Raw genomic sequence first — 12,910 nt, forward strand, 5'->3', positions numbered from 1 at the left:
GAATATAGAGTAGCTTACTTTGATTAGTATTCCATAATAACATGATTATTTCTCTCAAAAACACTGCTACTTATGTTGTTTCCTGTTTGAAATAGCCTGCTTTGCATTTTTTTAAAGTTTATGAAATAATTGGTTTTTCACAGCAATCTGCAGAAAAAATATTCAGAGACCCCTGTGCATTTCTGCCTGATCTGCTACATTTCCTCTCTCCAAATGAAAAAGACCTTGGATGTTTTAGATACAGCAGTCAGCATCCTTCAAAAGACAAACTTAAAAATTAGCTCTAATGTAATATAACTAAAATACTGATGGTTCAATTTTTAGCTATTCAGGGCTGATGATAGTTTGAATAAATCAGTTAAGCAACAAGAGCTTATTTCAGAAGACGTTTAAGCACATGCTTAACTTTCAGCATACATTTAAGGTCTCAGATCTTTAATATTTTCCTAAGTTAGATCTTTAGTTTCCTGGGGATATATACGCGAGAAATTTTCCTCAGCAGTATGGGTGCTACTCTGAGGACTGTCAGGGCAAAGGGGATGCAAGGATAAAGTTTATGCGGGGACCTTTCACTTCCAATTTCTTGAGGTTTTGCCCTAAGCACAACTTTGCTTCAGAAGGTCGCATATTCTCGGCTCTGGCTTTCTCTTGCTTGGTTTGGAAGATGGGGCTATGTATTTCCTTAAGTCCTTATTAATGTGGAGGAACATTCTTTTCATGCTTGTAAAAAACAGATGCATCCTAGGCAGTCCCAGAACATATGTGACTGGTTCTTTCCTCCTTACAACATATTGCTATGTGAAGTAAGGAACATGAGACAATCAACACTTTCCAATCTCTCTGGACTGTGATGCCAAATAGAAGGCATCCATCCATTTTTTTTCCATATCCCTTTTAGCCCTTAGTCTTCTGTGCCGATTCAACTTGAATAGCCATTTTATTGCCAATTCTGTTAGCTGTGATCATATCTTATTATTGCTATTGCATTAAGTTAAATGAAAGTAGCAGAATCAGGTCCTTTGCTAGCCTATTGCTGGCCTTGAATTTGAAACGCTTCTCCAATCCCTTTTTTTCTTGTTGATAATAAATAAGACACATAATTCTTTCATTTAATAGTTTAGATGATGCGGTTTGATGGTGATGACATTTTAAAAATCCAGAAAGAGTTAGTCCTTTTGTAGTGCCAAAATTCATTGCATATGGGAGGGCGCTACTAGCGGTGGTAAGACAACATGAAGAAAATAGGCAGCAAAATTTTTGTAGTTTTTTTAAAATAAAAGCTGGTTTGTTGACTCTAAGTGATCATATCTCTAACGGCACAGAAGAACAGACTCAGGTCTTCTCACATGAAAAAATCTCCATGGAAAGATTCACACTTTTTTCTGTTTGTTTCCATTTTTTCTGTTTTTCTTTCTTTGAACAGAACCACAAAAAAAGCTTAGTGCATACAGTTGGGCATACATAAAAACCATGCCTAACGTGCATCCATAATTTGCCCTTGTAAACCATATTGTTATTTTCACATGTATTTGCCTAATTTACATATGCACATATATGACTCTAATCCTGCAGCTTTAAAATAAGACAAGGTTTACCATTGAATTTGGTGAATATCTGATAATATCCTCTATATAAGATTTAGGCATCCAGTTTCATGTATCTTTTATGTCTAATGATCTTGAAAATATAAGCTAGGCTTTGACGCCCTGGGCAACTGGATGCATTATCCAGCATCATTCCCTGAGTGCAAAGTCTCTATCTTACAGCAATAGAAGATGTCTATATCTGGTTCAGGGATAGCAAAGAGGCAGAGAAATTTTTACCTTTTGGCCATTGGTTCAAATCTACCTTTCAGCAGCAAGTGAATAAATTTAGTCCAGGATGTAAAAAAAGTTATTGAAAGTTGAGAGGAATTAGGCTTGCATCATAGAAGCAGGATGCTACTTCAAAGTGTCTGCTCGTTATCTCCCTCCCTTCCTTCCTGATTTATTTACTGACTTCTGGGCAAACTTGCTTGCCATTTGGTGCAAATCGAAATGAAACCTCTGAATGTAGCTGACTGCTCAGGGTACCCACTGTCATAACATCTGCAGAACTTTTGGAATTAGCAGACACACAAAATGTTTATCTCACTTGTTAGCTTGGTAAAAGCCCACTGACTTTCTGAAATCACAGCAGCGAGCTGTAAATGATGTGTGAAATGAAAAGGCTTTGCTCACCCAGCAAACACAGAGAAAACATTGAGGGAGCTGTGCCATTCAGAGTAGGCTTGGTGGAAAGGAGGAAAACAGAGCTGTGGTACAGGAAGAATTAAGCCCAGAATATCCTGGCAAATACAGAAAATAAGTCAACTTTGATGCCATTTTTTATTTTTCTATACAGGCTTTTTCCTTCTTGTTTGCTCTGTTTCTGTTTGTACTGAGAGCTGCATCTAGCACTGTACAAAGCTGTATGGTGTTGGTTTGTGTGACTTGCATGGAGTTTTAAATTTAAAACTATCATTGATTTGTGCGTTATGTTCCAGTATGGTCTACTGCATCAGGTGTTTCTTTGTATACGCAGCTATGCGTTTTAGCGGGAAACAGCTTTAGCAGGAGGCCTGTGATAGAAAGCTGTCTTTTGGAAAATGAGTGCTGGTTCAAGGGCAGAATCATATATCTTTCCTAGCTTTAACCTTTTGAAGTTCTGGGAAGGGAGGGGGAAATGTATCTCAATTAGAAATTTGAATGAAACTGAAATTAAAGAATAGGCCTGGCTTTAAAGTTAGACAGAGGTACACATGATAAGGAGTCCACCCTTGCAGAGGAACCAGATGCAGAAGCAGTCATAGCTAGTGCCACCCTAATGGGAAAAGGAGAAGAAAGGTTAAAACTGTGCTCTCTCCTTGCCACCAGGTGCTAGCGTGATCCAGTAGGGATCATACATCTCTGGCTTTCACAAAGTTTACTCTGTTTCACTACCATGTGCTGTCCCTACACTCATATTTGCTGGCTTAACTGGCTGGCCCCACACATGTGGCCCTGAGCATACTAGAATAAATAGACACAGGCTGTTGTGTGACCACTTCACTTATGCTTTGATCTAGGAGAATATAAATATATACCAGTGTGTAGCTGGGGTGTGTCACCATGTGAACAAGGTGGCACAGCCCCTGGGTGGGGTCTAGCTTACCCTGTTTATTTCCAAGCTGGAGGAGAGCAGTCTTGTAGTTGACTGTGCCTGTCCATGTAAATCTACTTTAAATAGTGTCGTAACTTTGTATTGGAAAATCAGATTTTGAACTCTATGGAAAAGATGCTTAAAATCTATACCTGACCCAAGATCCAAGCTTTCAGTGGGGGGCCTTCTCATTGTAATAATTTTTATTTACAAAAAAGCAAGATGCTCTGTTGTGATGGTTCCTAATAGTACAATTTGCAATAATTTTTTTGCTATGTTTTGGCTTGTTACTGTAAAATACTGTGACAGATGGAGCATCATCTGTCAACAATTCCTATTTGACACAGAGTAGAAATTATTGATCCTATATCTTTACATTCAGGAGCAAGGAAGATCTTATACTAGACTGAATAAAATCAAAGACAGTCTAATTTAAGATCCAAAAAGGATTTTACTGTAGGAAGACCCTTGGTGACTGGAGGTGGAAAAGATTTTAGTGTTGGCAGACACAGCTACATAAAACCTGTTTTCTCTTAGCTGTCCTATTGCTTTCTATGATACGTCAACACCAGTGTGGATGTATCCCTGAATCTTTCTTGTCTGTTTTTCAGGCAGATAAGAACTAGGGAAGATTTAGAATTTTTTGTGTTCAATCCTTTCTTTTCCCTGGGAGCTAACAGACTTTATGTAAGATCTCTAAACTTGGGAAGAACCTGACTAGCCAGGCTCACAGTCAGGAGGATCCTGAAAGACAAAATCCTCATGAAAAACAATTAACAAGATAAAATTTTTGTTTCCAAGATTTGGCTGGCACAAGTGTGGATGTGGCCTAATGTGGCATTATAGTTCAAATGCCCCCTTACTAGTGGTTAAACCTAGGACACCTCCTCTTTTTAATGGCCAAGTAGCTTTTATCACTGATTGGCTACACCATTTTCTATTATTCTTGCTCTAAGCAGTTATGCTGAAGGAACAAGAAAGGGCTAAACTGAAGTGCTAAGAAGGAAGGAAATGTGAGGATGTTGCTTTTACCAATGATAGTTCTCGTGTCTAAATGTGCCTTCTCAGATTGGTCCCAGTACTGCAGAGAAGAGCTTATCCGAGCACAGGCAAATGAAGACAACATCAGCCAGTAGGTAAAACATCTTGTTGGCAGTATCTTGAAAATATTAGAAACGTGAGTGGGAAGATTCAGACTGTTGTCCATGAATCTTTGCTCCATCTGTGTGATATTTAAGAGTTTGTTCAGATGATAGCTGAATGATCCTGTTTCTTAAAGCTACCATGCCTAGCACTTGTAAGGACTGAGCATTCTTATCCCTTCAGCAAATAGTGGTGGTTTTTGGTGCTTCATGCGATTATCTCTAAAGAAAACATGCAGCCCTGAACGTCTTCAGGCTTAAGCTAAAGCACCTGTAAACCTTGATCTGAAAATCTTGAGAACACCTTTTTCTTAGGGCATTTCTTATGATGGCTTTCTGTTGGGCCAGAAATGCAAAGAAATAATTATTTTTTCCCTGTTGCCTGTTTAAACTAGAAGGACACAGGCTGTTTGACACTGAAATGTAAACATTCATTAGATTTTATTGCAGAGAAGTCTAGTCATATTTGTGGGTGGTGATTTGGATGGATCCTTATTTTTTCCAAATTGCCTGTCCATTCCCAGTAGTGAAAGGGAAACACTGTTCATTAGGTGATTAAAGTTTAGAGTGGCTTGGTACTGCACTGAGATGGATTTTTCTTGCCAGAGAGTCTATTAGTAAATGCTTTTATGGGACTCTCTACTTTTCCAGAGTGAATAAGTTGTGCATCCACAGTCTTGCAAAGCAATCATCTGTGAATGGTACATGAAGAAACGTGGGGAAGGCATGTGTGGTGTGTGTTCCAATGGGACTATTCCCTAGCTACCACTTGCTTTGGAAATGGTATTAAAAAGTACAATTGTCGGTCATTAGGGTTAGCCTTGCAAAGCAGGCATGACAGCATTAGCAGGAAATGCTTCCTTGATTTCAATTAGAATGCATAAATTATACTCTTCTTCTCTCTTATCCTTGCAACATTCAACAACAACATTTCCATCTCAGCCTGGGGAATAGGATTTTGCACATGGTGTAACTTCCATTGCCTTAAATAAGGCCTCCCCACTTTTATCACTGAGCACTCACAGTCTTCATTATTACAGTTCAGCCAGGAGAAATGAGTTGTATTTAGATCCCAGTAGGCCATAGGACGCATGCAGCTTTGAGATTTGGCTTCCATTTAGCCTTGGGAAGCAATCGGAAAGCTTGATGATTGAATTACAAGAATGACTCACACCCCTCCACCAACATTAGAGTAACAAGCCGAGCTGTCCTGGGATGTGAGGAGCAGGGACAGAGAGAGATGGGACTAATCGTTCCTTGTTAGACGACTGAAACATCTATGGGAAAATCCAGTCCCTCTGGTTTGCTTTCATCTGGTAAAATCATTGCATGGAAAAAGAGGTTGATATAATTTACGTAGAGGAGGCCAGCTTATTATTTACGGTGCTTTATTCATTAAGCACAAGTACCTAGCTTGCTGATCACAGAATCACAGAATCGTTTAGGTTGGAAGGGACCTCTGGAGATCATCTAGTCCAACCTCCCTGCTCAAGCAGGGTCACCTAGAGCATATTGCCCAGGATCACATCCAGACGGGTTCTGAATATCTCCAGCAAAGGAGACTCCACTACCTCTCTGGGCAACCTGTGCCAATGCTCTGTCACCCTCACAGTGAAGAAGTTTTTCCTCAGGTTCAGATGGAACTTCCTGTGGTTCAGTTTGTGCCCGTTGCCGCTTGTCCTGTCGCTGGGCACCACGGAGAAGAGGCTGGCCTCATCCTCTTGACACTCCCCCTCTTCAGATACTTGTACACATTGATCAGATCGCCTCTCGGTCTTCTCTTCTCCAGGCTGAACAGGCCCAGCTCTCGCAGCCTTTCTTCAGAGGAGAGGTGCTCCAGCCCTCTAATCATCTTGGTAGCCCTCCGCTGGACTCTCTCCAGGAGTGCCATGTCTCGTACTGGGGAGCCCAGAACTGGACACAGTACTCGAGGTGAGGCCTCCCCAGGGCTGAGGAGAGGGGCAGGATCACCTCCCTCCACCTGCTGGCAACACTCTGCCTAATGCACCCCAGGAGACCATTGGCCTTCTTGGCCACAAGGGCACACTGCTGCCTCATGTTTAACTTGTTGTCCACCAGCACTCCCAGGTCCTTCTCGGCAGAGCTACTTTCCAGCAGGTCAACCCCCAGCCTGTACTGGTGCATGGGATTATTCCTGCCTAGGTGCAGGACCCTGCACTTGCCTTTGTTGAACTTCATGAGGTTCCTCTCCGCCCAGCTCTCCAGCCTGTCCAGGTCCCTCTGAATGGCAGCACAGTCTTCTGGTGTGTTAGCCTCTCCCCCCAGTTCAGTATCATCAGCAAACTTGCTGAGGGTGCACTCTGTCCCTTCCTCCAGGTCATTGATGAATACATTGAACAAGACTGGACCCAGGACTGACCCCTGGGGGACACCACTAGCTACAGGCCTCCAACTTGACTCTGCGCCACTGACCACAACCCTCTGAGCTCGGCCATCCAGTCGGTTCTCAGTCCACCTCACTGTCCACTCATCTAGCCCACACTTCCTGAGTTTACTTATGAGGCTGTGATGGGAGACAGTGTCAAAAGCCCTTTTTCATTCCTGTGTTGTTTGAAAGTCACTTCTCTTGGTGTATAGACTAGTTCTCCCTTTGTTGCAATCCTGCCTCCACTTGTGGTGCAAACACAGCTCACAAATACCAATGAGCATGAACCATTTATCAACTTAATGTGTAAAATCAGTATTTTCTTTTCCTGTTCCATTGAAACATTTTTTGTGTGTGTGTGTATGTGTGTGTGTTTGCAATAGAGGGTTGTGCTGCCTTGCCTATGTTTAGCACATGTTTGCTCAGTGACAATTTCAGTTGAAATGTCTGTGTGCATGAAAAGACATTTCCTCCACAGACATTGCCTCCATAGAGGATGAAAATTACAGCTCCAGAAATGGAATGTAAAATTTTCAAAATGGCAAGAAAGACTGATCTGACACTGAAACATCCAAGACAGTAAGTTTTCTTCCAAAGATTTTACCACTTAGAAATCTGTTGTTCACATCTTTAACTACATCGTTATTTGGAATTGTCCCATATTTACATCCTAGTCAGTTCTTCCCTTCTCTTAAGAGGAAGGAGCAATTTTCCAAATTGGATCCTGACCTTTTCAAAGGTTTCATGTGCATTATAGGAATGCCTAATCCGGAGGAAACCCTTGCATATTTATCTGTTTCCATGTATTCACAATTTCAGCACTGGAAGAAATGCACTTAGCACTAGTGAAACATTAACACTGAAAGCTTTGCACAGTGGAGCATTGACTTCAAGTCGTTTTATACTCTGGCATGAATAAAAAGTTGTTGTTCAAGGATACACACTTGGGAGTTCATATTGTGAGCTATGATAATAAAGATAACTTTCCCTTATGAAGACTGAATAGGGATACCTTTACATTTTAGAAATACAGAAAGCTTAGTTCTGCCATGCCAACACCAGGTGCTGACCAGTGACCAATAAGTCAAGCGTTGTCATGACTGTAATATTTTAATAGTAAAATTACTAAAATTGGCTTATTTTCTGTCCCCATTCTTTATAGGCAGGCTGCCCTGTTAAAATTGGCTTTGTCAGTAAATCTCTGTCTTTCTGAATATCCTTCTGCTACAGAAAATAAGGTTTACACCGTGTTCAAGGAACATGTTATCTACTACATGATGTTCTAGACCTTGTGCAAACTAGGGAAAAAATCAATATCTTACGTTTGTAAAGCACCTTCTCTTTGTCTCAACTTACTGTGAAAACATGAACTCTGAATTAAAAAGAAGCAATACTATTTATTATAGCCAACCTACTGATGGGTAAAGTAATAAACACTATGAAATCATGAACTCAGCTAGGAACAAAATCCAGAAACAAGACAAAATCTTCTGCCCTCAGAAGACCAGAAATATTTCCATTCCTTATCCCTATTGTGCTACTTGAATGTAGCATTGTACATACGAATGTAGCATTTTCCTTCTCATAACAGTTTCCTATGTTAGAGACAAATGAATAACATACAGGTAATAAAACAAAGTTCAGGCCACTTTTTTTTTTTTTAATGATGTAGTTGAGTAGTACCTCTTCATGTCAAGATTTGAGAACATGAGTCACTTGGTTTGGGAATCCATTTTTTACCCAAAGCCTGCACAAATCTTCCCCCAATATGCATAACAAGTAGGGGTTTCTCCTTATCACTGCTTTCTTGCAGCTGTTCTATCAAGCTCTCAGCTTGACTGTGTTACTAGATGGCTACAATTGGTGTGACACAGAGTGAAGCTATTGTACATTGTGCGCTATTATTTACAAGTAGTTTGGGATATTATTTTGCACTTGAATGCTGTGCTGTGCCTTTAGCTACTAAGGAAGTGCTCGGTTCTAAGAGGTCTTAATGCTTTTTACAACCAGAGACCATAAATAATGGTCACTGATGTACAGAATCCAACAGTTTGCTTGGCTGTTTCCTTTTATTATGAACATTGTATTTTCCACTTCTAACTATGCAGAACATCCTTGCGGTTGCCAACACACCTTGTTAATCCAGGACCAGGAATGGTACAGAGCAGATATGCATGCTGGAGAACTTGCAGTGCTACTGCATACTACCATACCTGCACCCACCTCTTGGAAACATACGGAGTTAAGTCCAGCAATATAATACTTGCATACTGCCTGGAATTGAGGTGACCTGCTATTGTGCTCTTTTTGAACTTTTCCCCTTCAAATACTGGGTTAGATCAAGCCTGCAAAACAAACACATATAGGAAAAGGCTGTGGCTAGCTTGAAAATGAGGTGGGCAATTGAAGTGTTGCTCTGTATCTCTCAGTAACGCTGTTTGCTCACTTCACCTGGCATACTGAAACCTCACTCCTAAAACAGCAGTACTTCTCTTCCTTATTTCTTAACATCCCAGTGTTATTCTAGGTTTTATAACATCTCCCAGCACTGCTGTCATACAGAGCTATATGCTTTTACAGACAGTACACAGAATGGGAGACTTGGAATGAAAATGTAATTAAATCATATGCAAATAAAAAAATGCTGCAGCTGACTTCATAAAAAGGAGTCTGTCATATCAAATACTGTGTTGTATTTGATTTCAATATTAACAGATAGGATTAGCAGAGATGAAATTTACCTTAGAGAAGGTGAGCCTGCCTGGAGTCACTGGTGAAACGATCTCAGTAGTTGTGTAGTTTTGCACCTAAGAGCTTTTCTGTCCCTTCTGTTGGTACAAAGAAAGCTATTTCACAGTACCCAAAGATTTCACCTTTGCTGTGAGAATGTGTGTGAGCTGGAGATCATGGAAGCAATGACTTTGTTTTCCAGCAGCCAGACTATCCGCATAGTGCTCTGTTTCCAATCTTTTTTCCAAATAGCCTCCAATTGAAAAGTCACCTGGATGTGCCACAACTTGCCTTTTTTTTTACTGGACTTCTGTCTCCCTTCCCCTCTACTGCCTTCACCTTTCTCTCTCCTACCTTGACACAGAGGCATCAATTCCAGATGAGAGCAAGAGCTGCTTTCCTACAGTCTTTCCTGATAACGAGTCAGCAATGCACCCTTGCTCAAAGAAAGCCTGGGCTGCATTAGACAGAGTGTTGCCAGCAGGTCGAGGGAGATGATCCTTCCTGTCTGCTCAGCTCTGGTAAGAACACATCTGGAGTGCTGGGTCCAGTTCTGGGATCTTCAGTATGAGAGAGATGTGGGCATACTGGAGCAAGTCCAGTGAAGGGCTATGGAGATACATAAGGACTTGGAGCATCTCCCGTACAAGTTGATGCTGAGAGCTAGGACTATTTTGTCTGGAGAAGAGAGGGCTCAGAGGGATCTTATCAATGTTTCTAAATGTCTGATGGCAAAGTGTCAAGCAGACAGACCCTGACTCTTCTCATTGGCACGCAGTGACAGGATGAGAGGCAATGGGCACAAACTGAAATATAGGAATTTCCAGTTAAACGTAAGAAAAAACTCTTTTACTGTGAAGGTGGTTGAACATGGGCACAGGCTACTCAGAGAGGTTGTAGAGTCTCCAACCCTGGAGATATTCAAAACCCAGCTGGACACAGCCCTGAGCAACCTGCTCTAGGTGACCTTGCTCTGAATGGGTTGGGTTGGACTGCCACAGGTATATGCTCTGTGTGCTGCTTGTTGCCACAAGCTCTCACTCATGTCAGGAAAGGTTATCCTCGCTTGGTCCTTGCCCTGGCTAGGGTTCCCACTCAGCAGCGCTCCAGCAGTGAGCTGTGTGCTATCTTCCCCTTCTCACCTCAGGTCTTCCTGAGACTTGACAGACCCCAAGTGAAGCTGAAGAAGAGAGACAAGGTGAGGCTGGGGGAGAGATCTGACTGGAACAGGCTTTTGCCCTGGTGGTTCTGTACCTGTATTTCCATCCAACTGGATCCAGTCAGTGGCCAGATGTCTGAATATGGTTCAGGGGATACTTCAGCCTGCCATCTTTCTTTTGGTGATGCAAGGGAAGGGCCAGGGAGTTTGCTGCTTACACCAACTGGGTTTATAGAGGCAGTCTGTGGAGAATGCGTGCCCCAAAACTTGGCTGCTGCCCTGAGAGCTGCTGAGGCAGTGTTGCTCTGACTGTAGTCACTAGACTGCATATGCTTGTGCAATTTTAGGGCATCCTTTTCTTACACTAAGTTATGCTGTACCCTATAGATAAGGAATGAGGGAAGCATGAAAGGCCTCTTCCCTCTCTCTCACTCTCTTTTGGTCCTTGTGGCGTGACAGATCAGCTCTTTTGATGTTTTGATCGAGTTTCTGTTTTACAAGGCTCTGGGAAATTCTGGTATGGTTTAGGAGTGCCTCATGCACTAGTCTGTGTGCTGTGGCCCAGGCAGGCTTGGTGCCCACTGCTTCTTCCCTATCCATGCGAGAGCTCATGGCCCTGAGCTCTCAGGTGTGCCTGGCCCTGTGGCACAGGAACTTTCAATCTGTGCCGTCTCTTGATACTGCCACACTTCCAGCTTTTAAACCTCAGCTGAAGACATACTTTTTTGACCTGCTGTGTTCATAAACACTTGAGCAGCTTTGCCTTCTGTGTAAAGTGCCTTGGGAGCCTTGTATGAAAGATGCTATAGAAATGTAGGTTTGATTTAATTTGGTTTGATTTGCAGTTTGAAAAATGAAAATCTTTCTACATACCTGCGACCCTGGTACAATTATTCCAGCTTGCTTCTGCTACTTGCAAAGCTACTTGCATTCTCTTCTGGATCACTGGGGATTTCCTTGACACATTTGCAGTCTTGTTCTCAATAACTCTATACCTAGCCTCATGCTGACACCTTCTCCCTTTCTGTCTTTTTTTACTTATTAAAATTGCCTGCTCCACAGGTATTAAACATAATCAAACCAAACAGAATAGAGGCCAGTCATAAAAACATAGAAGACTATATTTTCCCCATTATAATCTAAGTCAGGCAGTTTTCCTACACCTTCAGAGCCTGGAGCCATTAGGAACCCCAGAGCATCAAAGGTTGAAAAAATTTGCCGAAAATTTCTTTCAAGTCCCTGTACTTCTCAAATTTTCATGAGCATCATTATTGTTCTATGGCATCACTCTGCTTAATATTTGGATCCTATTGGTAGGCACTCTACAAACCCCAGAAACCATATAGCTAAAGAGGCAAAATGTTGACAAGGAAACAGAAGTACAGAGAGGTGAAGTGATTTGTTCAAGGCCACAGAGCAGCTCAGTGACAGGGCTCACAGTAGAACGTGGGCTCTTTGATGGCCTATCCACTCCGGTTACATGCTTTTAAATTTCTGAATTTGTCTTTTAATCCTTAGACATTCACAAAGATTAAAAAAAAATATACTAAATTTGAGGAAACCAAATAGCCCCTGAAGTGGAAAATATCAAAGATTGTGACTAGATACAGTGCAGTAAAATTAGGTTGGTTTATTTAACCTACCTATTGTACCTCTGTAAAGAAACACTATAACCCTAGTTCCCTTGCCAGTGTTCCCTAATGTGTGATAAGACTTGCAGTGAAGGACAGGAGAAAAGTAGGAATGATTTTATTTCTTACTACAAGTAATTGCAAGTGCTTGATATATATTAATAAATGGTGAAACTGCACTCAGACCTCAGCAGGATGGGCATAACTTTGGGATTAAAGCAAGGAAGCTCTTTTGTAGGTTTGAACAGTGGATCAGTGTTTTGGGTCAGCATGGACATAGTGTAAGTACTTGGTTGTATAATAGCCAGAATAAAAGCCTCAGTAATTAATCCTGCTAAAATAATGTGAATTTTTGCACAAATAGTTTTTCAGTAGATTCATTGCACTTCCCATTACTGTAAACTAACCCATTCCCCTACCTGCTGTTATAAACTAATGAATCAGAAAGGTGCAGCAAATGGAATATAGGATTGAGTTAGGTCATCCTTAAATGCCTCAGGGATGGCACCCACACATGATGAGCTTTGAAGTGTCAGGAGGAAGTTGTCTTATCTAGCTTTTAACAGGCATCAGATCTAGGCTAGTGGTCTGAGGTTCCTCTATGATCACTGAAGGACTCCCTCTATGGAGACAGAGAGACCTCTTCAGGGGTTGATTCATCCCGTCTCCCTCAGGTATCCTTCTGAGGAAGGGATGAATCTCT

The sequence above is a fragment of the Struthio camelus genome, chromosome 3 (assembly GCF_040807025.1).
Source record: "Struthio camelus isolate bStrCam1 chromosome 3, bStrCam1.hap1, whole genome shotgun sequence".
NCBI classification, from domain to species: Eukaryota; Metazoa; Chordata; class Aves; order Struthioniformes; family Struthionidae; genus Struthio; species Struthio camelus.